At 35.3% G+C, this 22,969-nt stretch overlaps 1 pseudogene across 4 annotated transcripts; it reads right to left on the minus strand.

The window, feature by feature from the left end:
• Positions 1–2,073: 2,073 nt before the first annotated feature.
• Positions 2,074–7,462, minus strand: LOC149537114 (pentatricopeptide repeat-containing protein At4g13650 pseudogene; annotated as a pseudogene). Of its 4 annotated transcripts, none has more exons than XR_016357988.1 (4): positions 3,628–7,462; positions 3,442–3,505; positions 2,991–3,037; positions 2,074–2,537 (listed from the first exon to the last, which is right to left on the minus strand). The product of XR_016357988.1 is annotated as a pentatricopeptide repeat-containing protein At4g13650 pseudogene, transcript variant X4 (transcript). The 4 variants fall into 4 exon arrangements; XR_016357987.1 differs by having other exon boundaries at positions 2,074–2,600; XR_016357985.1 differs by having other exon boundaries at positions 2,074–3,037.
• Between the last annotated feature and the right edge of the window lie 15,507 nt (positions 7,463–22,969).

The following is a 22,969-nucleotide window of genomic DNA, read 5'->3' on the forward strand; positions in this document are numbered from 1 at the left end:
AGTAAAGGAGAATTGGAAGAAGTGAGTGGGAAGACTGAAACTTGTATATGCAAATTGCTTTTCCAGAATATCAAGTTAACCAACAAGCCACCTAGTTTTTGTATATAGTTTTTGACATGTTTCCCATTGATGTCAAAGGGGAAGTACTAATATGTAAGGAAAATCGTATGATTGTATTGTATATATAAGGGGGAGTGTACTCATGTATCAATGTGAGGAGTTATAAGGAATGTAATGATCCATCAAAATATGAATAAAATTGTTATGTTTTGAAGGCAATTCTGGGTAGTTACTTTTATTTGTTTTGTTATGTATGACATCATTTTGAGACTTAGCCAATTTTTCCAAATGTTGTCATCAATGCCAAAGGGGGAGATTGTTCGCAATATGGTCAGTAAGATGTCTTGAGTGTTGTCATTTATGGCAACATATATTCAACATTTTATTTATGCATTTAGAGTTAGAAAATTGTCTAAGTGTTAGACAGTTTATAGCCGCACGGAGATAGGTATGATGTGTATAGATGACACACTTCAAATTAGCTTATGCGCAGGTGAGGATAGCTTTATGATAATGTCATGATGCCGTGGTTAAGTGTGCATATGTGTACACACAGTATGATGCAAGTTACAGTTGAAATACCAATATGAGTATTTGACAGAGCAGGACAGAGCATAGAAGATAATTGAGTTTTACGACTTAAGGAATTATTTTGGTAACAAAATAATTACTAATTCATGATGAGCCAACTTCATGGATATTAATCCATAAGTTATCAAGTGTGTGAAGTGTGAAGACATGAAGGCTGACTGAGCAAAGAATTATGAATTTTTGAAGTATGAGTAGAGATCTTATTTTGCGTAAAGAATGTGAAGAAAATGCAAAGACATATGATATGCAAACTATTGTACGAACAACTTGAAAGATATATGAGTCTTATGTGATGCGAAATCTGATGTATGATTAGAGAAAGTGTGAATCCAACAGTAAGAAAGTATTGTATGTATATCTATTTTTGTGAAGAACTTTATTGTATAATTGCATATTAGGGCAATGGGCTCTTCTTGCATACATTGTATTTGATCTACCAACTCCTAACAAGGTTGAGGCTTCTAACAATGCCTAGTCCTCTAACAAGGGCTCGAGACACTATATGTACTTCATAGACTCCTAACAAGGTCAATATCCTTAACATGATCCTTTTGTTTAGTGAATCATCTTGTGGGTATTATCCCCACTGAGATTTTCCCTTGGCCAGGGTTTCCCTAGTTAGCAAATAATGGTGTTATGAGTTCTCTATGTATATGGTTATATTTACTGTTCAACATTGTTGGTTTACTTTCATATGCAAATTATAAAGTAATTAACAATATTCAGTTGTGGGCAAAAGTTTGTAGAATATTGATTCAACCCCCCCTCCCTCTCAATATTATCTATTTCTAACATACACTTGGTTCTCATATTTGCATTTTTCAATTCTACACCTATTAGCCTAGTTCTTTCACTGTGACCAATTCTCCCAAGGGTTTATAGTTGCACCTAATGGTTGTTCTCCAATGTAATTTATGGGGATTTGAAGTTTGATTCCTAGTTTGTGTTCTAGGTTTCCTATTTCCACACATTACAAATGTAACATTTTATTGCCGTTTCTTAGTTAGGATATAATTATTCATTGCTTTCTTAAATTTAGAGAATTAATTGCTTTCTATTTAATCCACTTACTATTTTTAAGTCCTTGATTAGTTGAAAACCTCCAATTCTAACATAAAGTAATCGACACAAAAGCTCAAAATAAAACTAAGAAACAAAATCTAGAAAACAACAATTTTAAATATTAAGCTTGCATCTATTTATATGAATTTATTTTACAAATATACTAATTAGATTGCACTTTAAAAAATAAAATAAAAATAATATGATGAACTTTTTAGAAAAATGATATGATAGATTTATATTTCCATTCATTTATATAGTTCACCATTTACGAAGTCCTCGATCACAAATGAGATAATCAACAATTTAATGAATTCAAAACAAGCAAAATACAAACTTTCAAGCTAATTAACTCAAATGTCGAACACACAATTATCTTAATTTACATTTCCTTACTCCAATATCCAACACATCTAAGGCTCAATCGTATTAGAATGAACCCAAGATTGGGTTTTCTTATTCTTAAACATAATTCAAGCAAAAACAACTCATTCTTAGGAAAATGTAAGAAGATAACAGAGGAAGGTGCATAATAGAAGAGTCCAACATGAGATAGTCCACTATCTTCGAGGAACTAATGGAATTTTTTTGCCAAAATTACCACAATAACACTTTGGATGTTGGCAAGAAAACACTTCATAACACCAAAACTTCCACCTCCATCGTCACATGTCAACACCACAATCTGCCATTGGGTGCTCCTCTATCATGTGGAGAGCAAGCCCATTGGTGTGATCATGCTTCACACAATCACCATCCGCAAGACTCGCCTACCATGCAAAGATAATGATCCACTCGTTCTTCCACCATAAAACTGATTTTAGCTATCAGAGCAGGAGTAATCCAGTCCGTGCCATTAGCAAGGGTGCAGCACAAGTTCTCATTCACTTCAGTGGTGAGTAGATTTAGAATAAAACCGAATAGAACTTGTAACCTTTTAAACAAGTTGCTTCAGATGCAACCATTTCTCTAATTTTATAATTTCAATAAAGTTAGGGATGATAAGAACAGACTTGAAAAAAATGAGAATGGTGATTAGCAGGACAGCTTAAACATCACATGCTAAGACATGATTTCTACGTTAAAAGTGTTAAATAGTCGAAATTGACTTATTTTTCCAAGCTTAATTTCTTCCTTAGTGTGTGATGTTTAAGAATGACCGAGATCAGCACAAGACATTGAGCCCATGCCAGAAATTTCAACATAACCCATGCATCCATGTTCATCAAGATGCTACTGGAAAAGTATGCTTTAAAATATAATTATCAATATCATACCTGTTGTGTGAACAATGTCTTCAATTCAGCCATGTGATCGACAAGTTCTGCATGCTTTCCCATATAATAAATAAGTCAAAATATTCGCAATGAAATTAATCGAAAGTTTGACTCAAAAATCATGATAGCAATATCATAATCGAAAGACTGTCATGCTAAAAGCTCAAAACTCTAATTAAGCACATATAACACATGTACACAAATTGTAACTTCAGAAAATTAATTTCATATAATTTGCTTTTGAAAAATCAATTATACATAAGTCAATAGATTCTTGATCTACCGATGAAATTGAATAATTATGAACAAATCTGACTGAATGCAAAGACTCCAAAATCATTAAAAAAGAACCCTCCAAAATCATAAAAAATGAACCTCCAAAATCAGATAACGAGCGGATAATTTTGACTTTAAACCAAAACAATCCAAAAGCAATGAAAAAGTAACCCACCTTACAACCTGCCATATCCTGAATAACGGAAGGACGAAGCATGCGAATATTTTGTCTCAAAAACCTGTCAATCATGTAAGTCCCACCCTCATATTGAGTGGCTTCAACCTGAAAATTGCTCTCGTTGATCGAATATAGCTTTCTATTAAGTCATAGAAAGAAGACATCCATAAAAATCATAAATACCTTGGGCACCACAGATAGCGAAGAAAAATATCACCAGGATTCTACGTAATTTGTAAGACGAATAGCATTCCATTCCTGTTTGTCGATAAGCCCAAGCACAAAGAATATTTCTGACTTCAGAGAATCTCCAACAAGACCACGTGAAGAAATACCATTCTCTGGGTGACGCAAGCAGCAACATTGAGCACAATGTATACTTGCTTGAATATTAATTAACTTGACACTTCCACGCTCACTACACATGATGTTTTTCGATATTTGGACGAGTGTTCCAGAGAATACGTTTATAAGCTCAAAACTAATGGCAAGATTCTTCAAGCTAGCACAACTCCGCATAGATTTGCTCCCGTAAATTGAATTATGTTGAATTTTTTCATCTATTTCTGTAAGTGACTCAAGAGTTTAAAGCTAAGGTTTCGATATTTGTACATTTACATATATTTCTGTAGAGGCTTTTGAATGAAAAGTGGTCGAAAAGTGTCATTTTAAAACACTTGTCCAATACTGTTATGTCCACCTCCCAATAGTCGCTCACCAAAAAACACTAAAAATACCAGTAGTTGTTATGAAATGTCCCAGTAGTCGTTATGAAATGTTCCAATAGTGGTGCGCAAATGAGTCAATCACCAACCAAAAAAGTTAAAAATGATCGACTATTAATACATTTGTGTTCGACTATTAGAAGTTTCTATGACATCTACTCTATCAGAGTCATTAAGCCCCAACAGCTACTGATTGTCTTCTTTCCCTAGCCCTAGCTCCTGCATTCAGGCTACCACAACTCTGCATAGATTTGCTCTGTTTCTGCAAGTGATCTGTCTCCTGCAACAAAGGTGTGCATCCTATTTTTCACCTGAATCCAGCTGCACCCTGGCTCCTTAATCATCCGCTTGCCTTTCATCAGATATCTTAGATTTTCTTTATCATCCCATCTGCGAGCAGATGCATAAATATTCGAAAGAAGCACATATGCTGCCATGTCTTGTGGTTCCAACTTAAGTAGGCATCCTGCAGCACGTTCTCCCAGCTCCAAATTACAATGGAGTCTACAAGCACTCAGCAATGTACGCCACACTAAAGATCCGGGTTCAAATGGCATATTATTAATGAATAACCCCGCATCAACCAGCTGACCAGCACGGGCAAGGAGATCAACCATGCAAGAGTAGTGCTCCTCTCTTGGTATGATGCCATAATCTCTCTCCATGGAATCAAAATAGCGATAACCTTCATCTACCATGCCTTCATGGCTACAGGCAGATAGAACACCTACATAAGTGATATGATCTGCCTTTATTCCTGCCAATTCCATTTTTCCAAACAGGTCAAGAGCTTCTTTTCCTTGTCCATGTTGGGCAAATCCAGCAATCATTGCATTCCATGAGACAATATCTTGACCCGCCATGGTTTCAAACACTTTGCGTGCATCCTCTATATTTGCACATTTAGAATACATTGTAATCACAGAATTATCAACGGAGATATCCGACTCCATTCCATTTCTCATGATCTGGGCATGAAACTGCTTTCCCTGTTCTAAAGCTGCTAGGTTGCTACATGCCTTGAGAACACTTGCAAAGGTCTTCTGGTGCATCTTGATGCCTGCATGATGCATTTGGAACGATAACTCCAATGCCTCTTTACTATATCCATGCCGAGAAAAACCTGCAATCATTGCGCTCCAAGAAATTGCATCTTCAGTAGTCATTTCTGTAAACAGTTCATATGCCTCTCTTACACTTCCACACTTGTTGTACATGGTAACTAGGGCATTCATCAAAGCAACATCAGACTGAAACATGCATTTCAGTATGCGGGCATGTACCTGTTGGCCTTTTCTTAAGTCTTCAGAACATGAACATGCACTGAGAACATTGGCCAAGGTGAACCGGTTCAAGATCATGCCAGCTTGTTGCATTTTCCATAATAAATCTAAGGCTGCCTTACCATGACCATTTTGAGCATATCCTCCAATCATCATATTCCACGAGACAACATCTCGTTCAGGCATTTTGGCGAAAATTCTGAATGCATCCTCTACATATCCACACTTCTCATACATGATAAGTAGGGCATTTTCTATGAAAATATTTCTCTCTAGTCCAGTTTTTACTATAAAAGAATGCAACTCTTTGCCATGTTCAAGAGATACAGGACTAGAACATGCACCGAGTGCACTAGAGATTGTAGCGTGATTTATATTTACGCCTTCCCACTTCATTTCAGCGAAAAGATGCAAAGCTTGCTTTCCGTACCCATACTGAGAAAATCCTGCAATCATGGTATTCCAAGAAATTGAATTCCTTTCCACCATTTTCTGAAACGTATGATGTGCATAATCTACGCTGCCACATCTAACATACATGCTCAATATAGCGTTCTCTGCAGAAATATCCAAGTCACCCACAACTTTCTTTATCTGCGCATGGATCTGCCTGGTCTTTTCCAAACATTTTATGCCAGCACAGGATGTGACAAAACTCGCAATGGTAGACTGATTTGGCTTCACACCTGCCAATTGCATCTCCAAGAATATCTTCACACCAATATCAGCATTGCCGCTATGTGCATATCCTGCAATCATTGTATTCCATGACACGATGTCTCGGCTCCATAATACTTTGAAAGCTTTAGTTGCATCCTCCATGCTCTTGCTCTTGGCATACATGCTAATAAGCGCATTCCCTATTGAAACATCATTGATGAAACCAGTCTTAAGAATATACGCCTGCAACTGTTTTCCCTGTTCACCAAACTCCGAGCCCACGCAAACACTAAAGACACCGGAAAAACCAAACTGATTAACCTCCATACCTATCCTCACAATCTCCCTCACTAACTTCAGGCCTTCCTCAACACAACCATTCTGTATATATCCTGAAAGCATAGATTGCCACGATATATCATCTCGTTCGAGCATTCTGTCAAACACATTGCACGCGTCTTCAATTCTCCTACATTTACAATAGAATCTTACAAGGGCATTCTCCACACAAATATCCCCTGCAAATCCAAACTTTAAAATGTTGGCATGCAGTAATATGCCATATTGCAAAGCTTCTGTATTGGCACACGCAACCAATAGGTTAACAAAAGTTGATTGGGATGGTGTTGATCCATCCCACTGCAATTCACAGAACAACTCTAGTGCCTCTGTGACATGTCCAAGTTGCACATATCCCGTAATCATAGAGTTCCACGAAACTACATCTCGTTCAGGCATTTTGTCAAACACTTGTCGCGCATCTCCTAAGATCCCACTTTTGGCATACTTGTAAAGAAGGCAATTGCATAAAATTGGATTTGTCAGATACCCACATTTTATCATATGAGCGTGACAAAGCCTTAGCTTTGATAGACAATTTATATTCTGTAGTAGACGAAAATACGTAACCCCTGCATTGGTGGGATTCAACAGTTTCTCTGAAGAAGATAATTTATCGGCTCGCTGTTCAGTCTTTGACAATTGAGGTAATACTTTTGTGATTGTGCTGCTGCTGAAACAATTCCTGGTTCCTTTTAAATTCCGTCCAAATATAACTTGAAGCGCTAAAGCCTTCAAGCTCATGCCTTCTGATCATTCAAAAAACCAAAAAATACCAATTCGACATCATACGTTTGTAATTGTAAAATATCGTTGAAGTTCGCCTGATACTAAATTCAGCAACTCCTTTGACTTGTTCATAGATGCCATTTTGAAAAGAGAAGAAAGTGGATCTCAAGCAAAACTCAACCAAGGTAGCGATCTCAGCTCCAACCTTACGTCTCACAATTTGAACGGAGTCAAGAATAGGAACCTTGGTAAAGAGAGAAACCACATCAAAGCTAACCACGATTTCACATTGTTACCACTTAGCATCCTGAATAAATTGGACAAAATGACAAGAATCTTTGACAAAAGAGTTAGAATGCCCTAATAAAGGAGAGATAATCTTGGCAAGGTGAGAGGCTAAAGGGTACGCTGGGGATCCCATGGTATCAACAATAGGATGCAAGGGGACGCCCTCCTTGAACAAGTCGAAGGAGTAGCGATGGGTTCCCCCCTTTCACCCATCATAGCTGACCTCTACATGGAATATTTTGAAGAGATGGCCCTCCATTCCTTCCCTCTGAAACCCAAATGGTGGAAGCATTATGTTGATAACACCAATGTGTGCTGGCCTCATGGCCTTGATAAGCTTGAGGAATTTCACGAGCACATCAATAAGTTAGCCCCCACCATCTCCTTCACCAAGGAGTTGGAATCGAGCAACCAATTACCTTTCCTTGATGTTCTTATCCTGAAGAAGTCAAACGGTACTTTTGGTCGTCGGGTGTTCTGTAAAGCCACCCACACTGACTTGTACCTCCACTCTTCTTCTCACCACCACCCTTCCCATAAAGCTGGTATCCTCAAGACTCTTTCCCTCAGAGCCTTTAGAATTTGTGACGAAGAAAACTTACCTCGAGAGCTTGACCATTTACGTCAAGTCTTCAAGTTCAATGGGTACTCTCATAAGAAAATTTCTAAAGCTCTCACCCAAGCCAAGTCCTCTTATCTCTCTTGCAGTAGTCCTCCTACCCCCTCCAACCCTCCTCCTCATTATTTCTCTCTACCTTTTGTGGAAGGCATTTCCCAAAAAATTGTCAAAATCTTAACCAAAAAGGGCCTTTGGGTTGCTTTCAAACCCCTCTTAAAATTAAGAAATTATATCCCCCCGCTCAAGGACTCACATAACTCTCTTCTTGACTCTAGTGTCTACAAGATCGAGTGCTCATGTGGCATGCCCTATATTGGGGAAATTGGTCGCTCTGTTATCACTAGGATCCGAGAGCACAGTGCTGACATTAGGCATGAGAGGTTGCAGAAGTCTGCCCTTGCTGAGCACTCATATTCTACCAAACATCATATTTGTCTAGAGAATACCAAAATCATGTCCAAGGAGGATAATTATTTCAAGAGGAAGCTAAAAGAGGCCATTACCATTACCTTCCATCCCATTAACCTTAACCGTGATGATGGATGGTCCATCAACCATACGTGGCGCCCCCTGCTCGATTCTCTTGGCAGCCCCCATTCTAGCATGCTTGGTAGACCCCTCCATCCTTGATTCTCTAGTGGTTCTCCTTCGTGCTCTTTCTTTTGTTTTTTGTTGCATTGGTGTTCCGCCTCTTCTTCCCTGCCCCCCCCCCCCTCCTCTCTCTCATTTTTTTGCTCTCCCTTTCTCCTTGGTTTCTCTTGGTGTTCTCCCTCCTGGGTTTGTGCTGATCTCTCTCTCTCTCTCTCTCTCTCTCTCTCCCTCGCCCCCCTCTCTCTCCCTCTCTCGCACCCTTGCTCGCCCGATCCTTGCTTCTTGATCGCTCTTGTTGTCCATTCGGGTTCATTTTTTCGCTTCTTTATTCCTTTTCTTCCTCTTTTGCCTTATCAATTTCCTGCTTATGTTGTTTTCTTTTTGGTATTTAGTTGCATATATATATATATATTCTTGCTTATGCTTTTGTTTTTAGTTGTATTTTCTAGTATATATGCATGCATTTATATATATATATATATAATTTTAATATTATTATTAATATTATTTTAATCCATATTTTTGTATTTATATTTCTTAATATTTATATTTGTGTATTTATCATATATATACATATATTCTTGTATTTTTATTTGCTTTATTTAATCTCATATACATATGTTTATATTTTTTCATATTTATATTAATAAATATATAAATATACTTATATATTTATATATAAATATATTTATATATTTCCATGATTATATGTTTGTGGGTTTTATATATGTGGGTATATATATATATACACACACACTTTCATGCATATTTTCCAAGTCTATATGCATTAGGGTTTTGCCTTGGTAGAGCATATATATATGTATATATATACTACACACATATATATATGGTTTCACTTATAGGTATATATATACTTGGCACTTTCATTTGGATATGGGTGCGTTTATAGTTGCATAGATGTTTGCCTACACACACACACACACACACACACTCGCTTTAGACTTTGTTTATCATTTTTTTGTGTACTTTTTGTCCTTTAGCTTTTACTAGTAGGTTGTGTTAGTGCATCTCATATATATATATATATGATGGTAATATATTTGTACTTTTATTTTCGTAGTATATTATTGCTTTTTTTACATGGTATATATTATATATATATACTATGATATTAGTATATTTCGTAGTGTTACATAATAGGATGTATTGGTTGTTAATTAGTATAGATTTGTTTATTCTTTTATATATTTAATTACTTGCTTTTGGTTGTGCTTGTATTTTGGTTCTTTTTTCTTAGGGTTTTTTTTTTGGTAGATATTAGGGTGTTATAGTACATTTTATTTCTTATTTGTATATTATATATAACAATATGCACTATTTATTAGTTTTTCCTTAGTTATATTCTTTTATTGGTTTATATATATATACTTTCGCATGCGTAGGTATTTTTGTGGTCTTTTTCATTTTTTCTCGTTTTGTTTGGGTCTTGTGGTTCTCTTAAGTTGTCACTTCTTTCTTTCCATTTTCTTATTTTCATCTCCTTTAATTTTATTTTTAACTTCTTTTGTGCCCTCCATCTCTCAAGTCTCATTTATTTCATTTAGTGAGTTTTTTTGCTTTTCATGGATTTGTGTGCTCTCCACTTCTTTTCTTATATCTCTTGAGTTAGGCTCAGTCTGCATATTTCTACTATCTTGCTCTTCTCATCCTGATGATGGATCATGTAGTATGATCTGAAACGTTGATGTTAAAAAATCACACACAATCGGAACTAGAAAACCTCTTATTTATAAATGATTAGTAGTCGTCAAGACTAACTTCGTGCACCTATAGTTCCTAATCTGTATGTCAAAATTTGCCAATTTTTTCAGTCAACCTTCGTAGGTGAGTGAAGAGTTTAAAACTAACCTTTTGGCTTTCCCTCATTTACAGAGCTTTTTGTAGAACTCATAGAATGCGAGGTGGTTAAAAGTGTCATTTTAAAACATTCACCCGATACCGGCCACTATAACCCCCAATTAGCCATTATAGTATTTTTTGGACAAATGAACCAATCATCATCAAGAAATCTAAAAAATGAAAAAAAGTGAACAGCTATTTGTGTTCATGGTGATTGTTTTGGCATGTTTGTGTGCAAATACCACAATTTTTTAGAACGATAATTAGAAAAAAAAGAAGTAACATAACGACATTACCGACCATAACTAACTTGTTTCCTTATATTTATTGCACTGATATTCATATTCATGCTTTGAAGTTTGAAGTCCGTTTCACCTAGGCCCCGTTTGGTTGGGGAAGATGAATTTTCCTCATAACCAGGTTATCTGATAACCAGGTTTTCGAAAACCTGGTTATGTATTTTAGGAAGATAGTTGGACCGTTTGGTTGACACGGAAGATGAATTTTCAAATCCATATTCTGCGTTTGGTTGCCAATTTAGAAATTGGAATTGGAACAGAATATGACTAGGAATATCTTTTTGTTGCATTTGGTTGTTCATTTTCTAATTGGAATTGGAATTTGATGTAAATTTTTTTAATCTTATTTAATTAGTGAAACACAAGGATTAGAATGAGTAAAGTATTAATATTTATGATTTAATTTATTTATAATTAGACTACATTATTATTATTATTTATTCTTGAATATTCACAGTTTTATTTTGTTAGTCAATAATAAATAAAATGATTATTATTTTTTATTTTAATTCTATTTATTAGCAAAGAAAAGTAAAAAATAATCATACATGCAATCATTTGTACGAAGTTATTTTTTGTCCCATTGTTGGAAATTGTGATCATATATATTATATATTTTTGAAAAATTGTGTAAGACAAATTTATCGTCGAATTGAATTTATTGTCAAGTTCATCCGAACTTCATAATTGTCGAACTCGAATTGAAACTTGAACCTTGTGACTTAGCCGCTAAATATGTGTGTTTGTGTCCTCTCTCTATCCCTCCCTATGTTTGTGTTCATCCACGTGATTTGGCAGAAGGATTGGACACAATAAATGTTGTTTATGCAGATGAATTATTGCCTACACTATATGAGAATTCTCGCATCTCTTAAGACTAGTTGCCGACACAGAGAGGGATTGTGAGGCGTGTTGTGGCTCTTGGTCAGTATCTTCAGAATCCATTGACCATGGTTGCAACATTATATAGTCTTGGCAAAGAAATATTATCATTGAAGCTTCATTCACTGGAACATTTCCTTACTCCAGATGAAAAGTATGAAGCTGTTGAGCAGGTAATAGTTACAACAACCAACTGTAGAGGATATGAAGCCACTTGTCTTTATAAATGCTATTGGTTTTTTTATGGGTTAGAGGGAATGGACAAGCAGCATTCGAAAACCATGTTATGGATCCATTGGATGATACTAGAATTCATCCAAAGTCATATGAATTTGCCAAGAAAATGGCTAAGGACATATATTGTGAAGAAGCTGGACATGATATAGATGATATGGATGAGGAAACACAAGAAATGGTTGTTGAGCATGTCAAAAATATCCTGATCTGTTAAATGCCCTTGATATTGATGAATATGCTAGAAGTGTGGAGCAATGGACATCCAATAAAAAGCAGGAAACCCTTGCTGACATAAAGAGTGAATTGTTACATGGATTTCAGGATTTGAGATCGCCATATAAAGAGCCATCCCAGGATGAGGAATTTTATCTGCTGACTGGAGAAAATGAATAGACCCTGTTAATGGAAAAAATTGTCCCCGCAGAGTCCAAAATCATCGTATAATTTGTGATCTGGAATCAAGCTTGACATGAATAATATTGAAAGAGGAGCTTTCTGATGATCTAGATATAGATCCTTTAGAAAAAATTGCAGAAGGCAGCATCCTTACCTGTTGGGTGAAAACTATGACAAAAGTGAAGTACCTAGTTGAGTTAACTTGCAAAGAGAGTTCACTAAAGAATGATAACTATCAGAGTGCATAGGATAAGGATAAGGAGGTTAAGGATCCATATTTTGCGGAAGAGGATTCCATTTCACGAAGTGAACAAGAGAATGAAACCATTAAGTTCCTAACAGATAAAGAGCCAAGGGAGAGTATTATGCGTCCATGCTTGAAAGGGCCTACTCACTTGATTCTAACACTGAACATTTTCAATGGAGTTTATGCACACAAGGATATTGTGGAGGGAGGAAAAGACCAAAAGGATTTTGCTAGCTATCTTCGACTTGGAAAATACTTTCAATTGGGGAGGAGACATTTGAAGATCTTGATGAGGTCATAGACAGATATATATTCAAGAGAGGATAAGATATTTCAGTATTTCGTTCTACTGTTTGGTGAGTCATAAAACACACATCAACAGACACCTTTCTACAGATGCAGGAACACACAAGCTCCTCTCTCTCTCTCTCACTCTGTCCCTCTGTCCCTCCATCCCCCCTTCTTATCCCGCACTCTCTGCCCCTCTATGTATCTCTCCCTTTTAATAAATTTATTAAGTTAGTTAATTATTCAACAAAATATGCAACTAAATTTTACGTGAAATATTATATAGGAAAAAATATACCATTTTACATTCACATACATTAAACATTTGATGAGAACTTTAACAAGAAAAATGATGCTTTGTTAATAATTGCTCTTAAAAAATGTGGAATTTTGGCAACATAGATTTTACATGCAATTTTAAAAAAAAGATCATGAAAATCATTAATCATATAAATCATATTTTAACATCATGAAATTCTAATAATGAATTTCACATAATTACTACAATATGAAAACTTGCTAACTTGATAGAACAATATCCATGATTTGATGGTGGTGTGAAAACACACCGTTAAACACGAAAACAGTGAGAAATCCACGATGTATGCCTTTATGCCCCACATTCAACGACACACCGTTACATACGAAAACACTGAGAAATCCACGATGTATGCCCTTATGCCCCACATTCGACGGCAACCCTCTCATGCTGCTCAATCTTCCTATTACTGTTTGTGTTGTTAGATGGTCAATCCTGCATATATGAACTAAACATGCTTGAAAAATTAAAACCTGATTATTTTTTTAATGGAATACACCAAGGAGTGGCATCAGAAATATTGATCGTTTACAAACACAGTAAACAATCATCCGATAGCTCATTTTTTATCAGCATGTGTGGTCTTGCAATATTAGCAAATCAAGAGCAATAAAAAAATACAAGAGAAAGACACTTTATCAATACCGTTGACAATCTTGTCAAGAAGCACATACATAGGAAACCAAATTGTGGAAAAAAAAATAAGAAATTTAAAAAATATCCAAGCAAATTAGGAATATACATATAACATGGGACATAATCATGACTGTACAATCATCTAACAAAAATCCTCAATACTTTTGATAATCTTGTCAACGAAAACATACATAGGAAATCAAATAGGGACAAAAAGACAAAAAAATAAAAACATATGCAAGAAAATTAGGACTATAGATATAACATAGGACAGAATCATGAACTATACAATCATCTAGCAAATCACATTTCTATATGCTTTCAAGTTCTACAATTGAGCATTCATCATTTGCCACTCCTTGTGTATTCCACGTATGTATGGTTCAAATATAACTCTAATTAACAATGCAATGAACAACTATACCAAACGTTTACGAGATCATAAACTACGTGTTGTGAGAGATCAATGCAATACCATTAAACAAAGCCAACTAACCCTCTGGAATTATTTCACATGCCAACCGTGTGAATGTCAATGAAATGAACAACTAAACTATGTACTGACCAATGCCAATCATGTCAATGAAATGAATGACTAAACTATGCATATATCAAGTATGTATACATACGTACATACATGCGTGAACATACATATGCACAGACATACATATATACGCACATACATACATACATACACATGTACATACATGTGTACATACATACACACCTACATACATACATACGCACATACATACACACATACATACATACATGCTTAGCAAAATAGAAAAAAAGTGCTCAGTAATGATTTCCAATATAGTGTTGTGACAGATCAATGCAATACCATTACACAAAGCCAATTAACCATCTGGAATGACTTCACATGCCAATCGTGCGAATGCCAATGAAATGAACAACTATCCTGCATATTGACCAATGCCAATCATGTCAATAAAATGGATGACTAAACTATGCATAGATCAAGTTTGTATACATAAGTACATATATGTGTGTACATACATATGCACATACATACATGCATACGTACATACATGTGTGTACATACATACATACGCATATACATACATACATGCTTAGCAAAATAGTAAAAATGTGCTCAGTAATGAGTTCCAGTATAGTGTTGTGAGAGATCAATGCAATGCATAGATCAAGTATGTATACATGTGTACATACATGTGTGTACATACATATGCACATAATACATACATATGTACGTACATACATACATGTGTGTACATACATATTGTTTGTTTCAAATCTGTTTAGCAAAATAGTCAATATGTGCTCACTAATGAATTCCAATATAGTGCTGTGACAGATCAATACCACTGAAATGGACAACTAAACTTTCTAACTGTTTCTTGCCAGTAATGAGTTCTAGTATAGTGCTGTGAGAGATGAATGCAATACCATATAAATAGAGCCAATTCATAAGCTATGTATAGATCAATGGCAATCATGGCTTTTATCTAGACATAATCAATATGTGCTCAATAATGAAATTTACAAGTATATCACTAGCTTTTATCTATACATAGCTAACCTATACATAGTTTATCATAGTTTTATTTCTATCTGCTATTTGCTTAGCATAGTCAATAGATGTGGTAACTATTTGTTTCAAATCTATTTAGCAAAATAGTCAATATGTGCTCACTAATAAATTCTAGTATGGTGCTATGAGAGATCAATACCAGTGAAATGAACAATTAAACTTTGTAATAGTGTCTGGCTGTTTGTGTCAAATCTGTTTAGCAAAATAGTCAATATGTACTCAATAATGAATTCCAGTATGTGCTCACGTGATTACTTGTATATATCATAATGCCAATCATAATAGCAAAACATGGCAATTATGCTTTTATCTATACATAGTTGACCTATACATAGTTTATCATGGTTCAAATCTGTTTAGCAAAACAGTCCAATATATGTTGTAACAGTTTGTTTAGAATCTGTTTAACAAAATAGTAAATATATGCTCACTAATGACTTCCAGTATAGTGATGTGAGAGATCAATGCAATACCATTAATCAAAGTGAATCATGCCAATGAAATGAACAACTAAACTATGGATATATCAAGTATGTATAGATCCATGCAAAATCACTCAACATACTTATGACGTCATAAACTATGTACAAATCAATGCAATACCATTAAACGCAACCAACTCATAAACTATGTATGGATACATGGAAGATCAATGACAATCATGGCTTTTATCTATACATAGTTGACATATACATAATTTATCATGGTTCAAATCTGTTTAGCAAAACAGTCCAATACATGCTGTAACAGTTTGTTTAGAATTTGTTTAACAAAATAGTAAATATATGCTCACTAATGACTTCCAGTATAGTGCTGTGAGAGATCAATGCAATACCATTAATCAAAGTGAATCATGCCAATGAAATGAACAACTAAACTATGGATATATCAAGTATGTATAGATCCATGCAAAATCACTCAACATACTTATGACGTCATAAACTATGTACAAATCAATGCAATACCATTAAACACAACCAACTCATAAACTATGTATGGATACATGGAAGATCAATGACAATCATGGCTTTTATCTATACATAGTTGACATATACATAATTTATCATGGTTCAAATCTGTTTAGCAAAACAATCCAATACATGCTGTAACAGTTTGTTTAGAATTTGTTTAACAAAATAGTAAATATATGCTCACTAATGACTTCCAGTATAGTGATGTGAGAGATCAATGCAATACCATTAATCAAAGTGAATCATGCCAATGAAATGAACAACTAAACTATGGATATATCAAGTATGTATAGATCCATGCAAAATCATTCAACATACTTATGACATCATAAACTATGTACAAATCAATGCAATACCATTAAACACAGCCAACACATAAACTATGTATAGATACATGGAAGATCAATGAAAATCATGGCTTTTATCTATACATAATTTATCATGGTTCAAATCTGTTTAGCAAAACAGTCCAATACATGCTGTAACAATTTGTTTAAAATCTGTTTAACAAAATAGTAAATATATGCTCACTAATGACTTCCAGTATAGTGCTGTGAGAGATCACTAATTAAATAGTCAAAATGTGCTCAATAATGAGTTCCAATATAGTGATGTGAGATTAATATAGTTTTAGTTTAGTGCTATTAGAGATTAATGCAAAACCATTGAATAGAGTAATCATGCAGCATAAGTCATTGCAATCCAGTCAGTAGCTGAAATAGCTAAATGGTACCAAATGTCATTGCAATCCACTCCACTCTCTCCACCTCATCCATCATCAAGAACCCTTTGGCTCTTTCACGTTGAAGCACGAAGGTATCATGTGCTTTCATGAAAATTGCTCGACTCAGTTTAGGGACAGCTTTGAGAGCAATATATGCAGTAGTCAAAATATTATCATCTTCAGATTTATCCACTTTTACAATCTGAGGCTTAATGAGGCCATCTTTCAGTTCCTTCATAGTTTCGCATATCACATCCAATGATGCAGCCAAAGATGTCTTCTTCCTCTTTCCCCTCCTTGATGATGATGGTGGAGGAGTCCCTCTAGCACTTGCACTCGACTGATTGGAATGATATAACTCTTCATCAATATCTGGTTGGCTGTCAAGAGGTGTACCACAATTGGTATCATCCTCATCAAGCACATTAAATGCATCGTTCATAGGGTGCCCTTCTTCAGCATCAAGGGGTGTTGTAGATGCGAACCCTTCAGCAATGTCATTACCAACAATTACAGCCAACTCATTGAAATATTGGAAAGGTGACCTCTTATACATTTTTGCATTTTTGAATTCTCTCCTCTACATATAAGCATTAATAGATGGATTAGGTTGTAAGTTTTTCATTATTAAAATAAGAAGGAAAAATTTCTTCAATGAAAAGAGTACAAAGATGATCCTACCTTCAAAAGGTCATCCCACACTGAATCCTCAGCATCCACAGTTTGAGTTTCTTCATTCCAAGCTAACCCACTTGTATTTTTCAAGTCCTTCATTACTTTATATCCTACTTTCCATGTTTTTAGCTTATTCTTAAAATGATCTCGTGACAGATTCGAGTTCATCGCTGAATTGAATGTCCTCTCTATCGCAGTCCATGCCTCTTTTTTAAACCCACCTTCACCTTTCCGTCCGAGATGGACTTGTTCAAGGAGCAAGTCTAAAAACTTGCGTTCCATCGATTTTGTCCACATTTTCTTCTTTGAAGAAGAAGATTTGTTGCTCACAGCGAGGGATCCATCTATATCACTCAAAGTAATGGGAGAACACATCTGTTTCACATGATCAGATCCATCCATGCTCATCATGAGCTCGGTATATGCCATTGTGTACTCCTTCCTGTATTTCATTTAAATTTAAAATAGAAAATCTTTAACTATCAATTTGTAATACGTCATAATGGAACAAGGCTAACATATTGAATAGGTAAACGTATTACGATTTAAAGTAATCATACGACTGAAATTGAAAGTTATTGCTCTTTAAATTTAAATAGAATGCAGCAAGCAGTAACATCAGAAAAATAGGATTTTCAACGAATTTGTTGTTCTCTTCTTACTAGTGGGCTTATGATCTTCATCATTTGGTACTCCTTGCTGTATTTCATTTAAAATTGAAGATGATAAACTTTAAATATCATTTTTTAATACATCCTAATGCAATGAGGCTAACATTTAATAAACTTGAAAGAATTTAACTGAAGATGATACACATTTTAAGCAATAATTGATGATAACACATCAACATCAAAAAAACTACCAGTAAGACAAAATAGTGATATCAATGGCAAGTAAATAGTCATGAGCCCCATTATGAAGCATGTTATTGTACTTTCTCAATGCAAAGATGTATAATAATTGTGCTTTCTTGCATTTAAATCAATGTAATCTATATTTCAAGTTGAATTGTGTATTGCAGATATGATCAACAATTTTTGTACATAATGTAGGTGTGAAATTGAAAGTTAATGTTCTTTTTATTTAATTAGAATGTAGCAAAGACTGATATCAGAATAACGAAATCAAACACCATCATTGTATATGCATACATCAATTTAATCATATAAAGCACATTGCCTTCTAATAAATCATTTATTCTCGAGATCTATAATCTTCCCACATCCTATTTGCTATATCTTCTCGAAATTGGGCCCACTCATTTCTATCCTCCTGAGACAACCCATATGTCTCAAGTAGTGGCACCTCTATCCCATCACGATCATCTTCCTCTTCAATAGCTTCTTCCGATGGAAGGCCATCCTCTATCGTAATGAAATTGTGAAGTATGCAACATGCTAAAACAATATAGGATTGTGTCATGATATCATAAGACGTTGCATGTCTTAAGATTGGAAAACGCTGCTTCAGAATACCAAATGTACGTTCTACTGCATTTCTAAGAGAGGAGTGTCGATGGTTGAACAACTCATGTGCAGAGTTTATTGGGTTTTCTCTTGACCACTCTTTCAAGTGGTAGCGTGTACACCGATAAGGAGCGAGAAATCCAGGTGCATTTGGATATCCAACATCCACGAGATAATATTTTCCTATATAAAGAAAGTATATTGTCAATACTTGAACCATTTAGCATAACCTTGAGTATATTAAAATGTGATTTGGCTTACCAGGGGGAACTACAAGTGGATCTGATCTGGATAGAGCTGAGGCTAGAACACGGCTATCTGCAGCAGAGCCTTCCCAACCAGCAAGGCAATACTGAAACTTACAATCAAAGGAACAGACACCCATAACATTTTGCGATAGGTTCCCTTTTCTATCACGATATTTACCCTGTATGTCGACATCAACTCGCACTGGAATATGGGTACCGTCGATGGCTCCAATGCAATCCTGTGGGATATGATACACTGATCAAATGTATGCTCAAGTAATAATAAGATAAGGACAACATTCTAGACAATAAACTTGTAATAATGTGTGATTTACCTTGAAGAATGGTTCAAAACGATCCTTCCCACTAATTTCAGGAGGAGTGCCTGGACTAGGTGGTATGAAGTAATCTCTGTGAAGGGCTAAGATAGCCATCAAAACCTTGTGGAAGTACCGACTGACTGTCTCTCCTGAGTGCCCAAAGTTATGGGCAATCTTGCGGTTTCTTATATTGTGCCCAAGGGTGTGGAGGAACATCACTAGTTGTTCCTCTAACTTCAAGTGGATCGTATCTCTCAAGCTTCCTTTCAGCCTCAGAATACGAGCTAGAGAAAAGAAGGCTGCCCTACTCATCCGAATCTGATCATGACAATCCACCTCATTCGAATGAATAATGTCTCTACAAAAGAAATTTCCTTTTCTTATTCGTTTACCCATTTGACTACCTTCTCGGGCTACCAGTACTTTGGCTATGCCAACAAAAGCAAAAAGAATTGTGAGAATGCGGGTGTATGTGGTCTTCCTAACTATGCTTCCTTGGACCTCTATACTCTCCATAGGATCCATTAGTGACCTGAAATGTGGACAATTTAAACACTATCAGTTATGAAATATCAACTATCACCTATCGAGATACAACATGATTATTTGCTAGCCTCATTGCATTAAGAAGTCAATTATTTATTCAAATACAACAAGGAGTACCAACTACCGAGGATCATAAGCCCATAAAGAACAAATTACAATGTGTCATTATACTCCATGTAATCTATCTATACCAATGAAAGCATAATATTGATTCCATTTGTCTATATGTATACACACATGTATGTATATATGTATGTGCACACACATGTATGTATGCATGTATGTACGTACACACACACACATGTATGTATGCATGTACGTACGTACACACACATGTATGTATGTGTGTATGTACACACACACATGAATGTATGTATGTATGTATGTATGCATGTATGTACGTTCACACACACACACATGTATGCATGCATGTACGTAGACACACACATGTATGTATGCATGCATGTACGTACACACACAAGTATGTATGTGTGTACGTACATACAGACACATGTATGTATGTACACATACACATGTACAAACTATAACTTGAATTTGGGCTTTTATGAATGTGTTTTAATAAATCGTCGGGTCCGCTGAAATTGAGGCTCGTCTTTTAGAAGATGAAAAGTAACATAGTTGGCAATAGGAATAGAGTTTCTTTCTGCATTGATCTATACATAGTTTGAAATCATGGCTTTTATCTATACATAGTTTATGACCTCATAAGTATGTTGAATGATTTTGCATGGATCAATACATACTTGATATATCCATAGTTTAGTTGTTCATTTCATTGGCATGATTCACTTTGATTAATGGTATTGCATTGATCTCTCACATCACTATACTGGAACTCATTGGACTATTTTGCTAAACAGATTTGAATCATGATAAACTATGTATAGGTCAACTATGTATAGATAAAAGCATGATTGCCATGTTTTGCTATTATGATTGGCACTATAATATATACAGGTAATCACATGATCACATATTGGAATTCATTATTGAGCACATATTGAGCACATATTGATTATGTATAGATAAAAGCCATGATTGCCATTGATCTATACATAGTTTATGATTTGGCTCTATTTAATGGTATTGCATTCATCTCTCATAGCAGTACACTAGAACTCATTACTGGGAAGAAACTGTTACAAAGTTTAGTTGTTCATTTCACTGGTATTGATCTCTCACAACACTATACTGAAAGTCATTAGTGAGCATATATTGACTATTTTGTCAAACAGATTCTAAATAAACTGTTACAGCATATATTGGACTGTTTTGCTAAACAGATTTGAACCATGATAAACTACGTATAGGTCAACTATGTATAGATAAAAGCCATGATTGCCATGTTTTGCTTGATTGGCACTATGATATATACAGGTAATCACATGAGCACACACTAGAATTCATTATTAAGCACATATTGAGCACATATTGATTATGTATAGATAAAAGCCATGATTGACATTGATCTATACATAGTTGATTCATACATAATTTATGACTTGACTCTATTTAATGGTATTGCATTCATCTCTCACAGCAGTATACTAGAACTCATTACTGGCAAGAAACAGTTAGAAAGTTTAGTTATTCATTTCACTGGTATTGATCTCTCACAGCACTATATTGGAATTTATTAGTGAGCACAAGTTTATGACTTGGCTCTATTTAATGGTATTTCATTCATCTCTCACAACAACATACTAGAACTCATTACTGGCAAGAAATTGTTACAAAGTTTGGTTGTTCATTTCACTGGTATTGATCTCTCACAACACTATAGTGGAATTTATTAGTGAGCACATATTGACTATTTTGCTAAACAGATTTAAAACAAACACCCAGAAATTGTTACAAAGTTTAATTTTTCATTTCACTGGTATTGATCTCTCACAGCACTATACTCGAATTTATTAGTGAGCACATATTGACTATTTTAAAAACAGATTTGAAACAAACAGTTACCACATATATTGACTATTTTAAAAACAGATTTGAAACAAACAGTTATGTTTGAATGAACCAAAAAAACTTAAAAAAATCCAGTATGCAAAGGTGGGTGTGAGAGGAGAACCGTTTACCGCCGCCGCTGTTCAAAGTGGAGAAGAGAAATCGCAGAAAATGCCACAGCCACACGCCACGGCCACAGAAAACCCACAAACCAGAAACCCTCGCAAACCACGGCCACAGAAAACCCACAAGCCTAACAAACGCAGCAAACCAAAAACCCTCGCCTTCGCACAACAGAGCACGAAAACAATACAACCGTCGTCTTCCAAAAAACCCAATTTGTTCTTCCAAAAACCTAAGGCGGATTCGGCGGACCCGACGATTTATTCAAACGCATTCATAAAAACCCAAAACCTGGTTTTCATTTCAACTTCCACCTATTTCTTGGAAGAAATTTCTTCCAATTTTCGAGCGAAATTGGCAGACGAAATCCGAAACCGGGTTATGCGTTTGATGAACCAAACGCCACCGTTTTCTTCCATAACCCGATTTTGGCGCTGAAAACCCTATTCCGCGCCCGGTATTCCCGTAACCAAACGGTGCCCTATTGATATTAGTATCATCTCACAC

Source organism: Cupressus sempervirens, chromosome 10, assembly GCF_028749045.1.
Source record: "Cupressus sempervirens isolate cs-2001-9-10 chromosome 10, ASM2874904v1, whole genome shotgun sequence".
In the NCBI taxonomy this organism is placed as follows: Eukaryota; Viridiplantae; Streptophyta; class Pinopsida; order Cupressales; family Cupressaceae; genus Cupressus; species Cupressus sempervirens.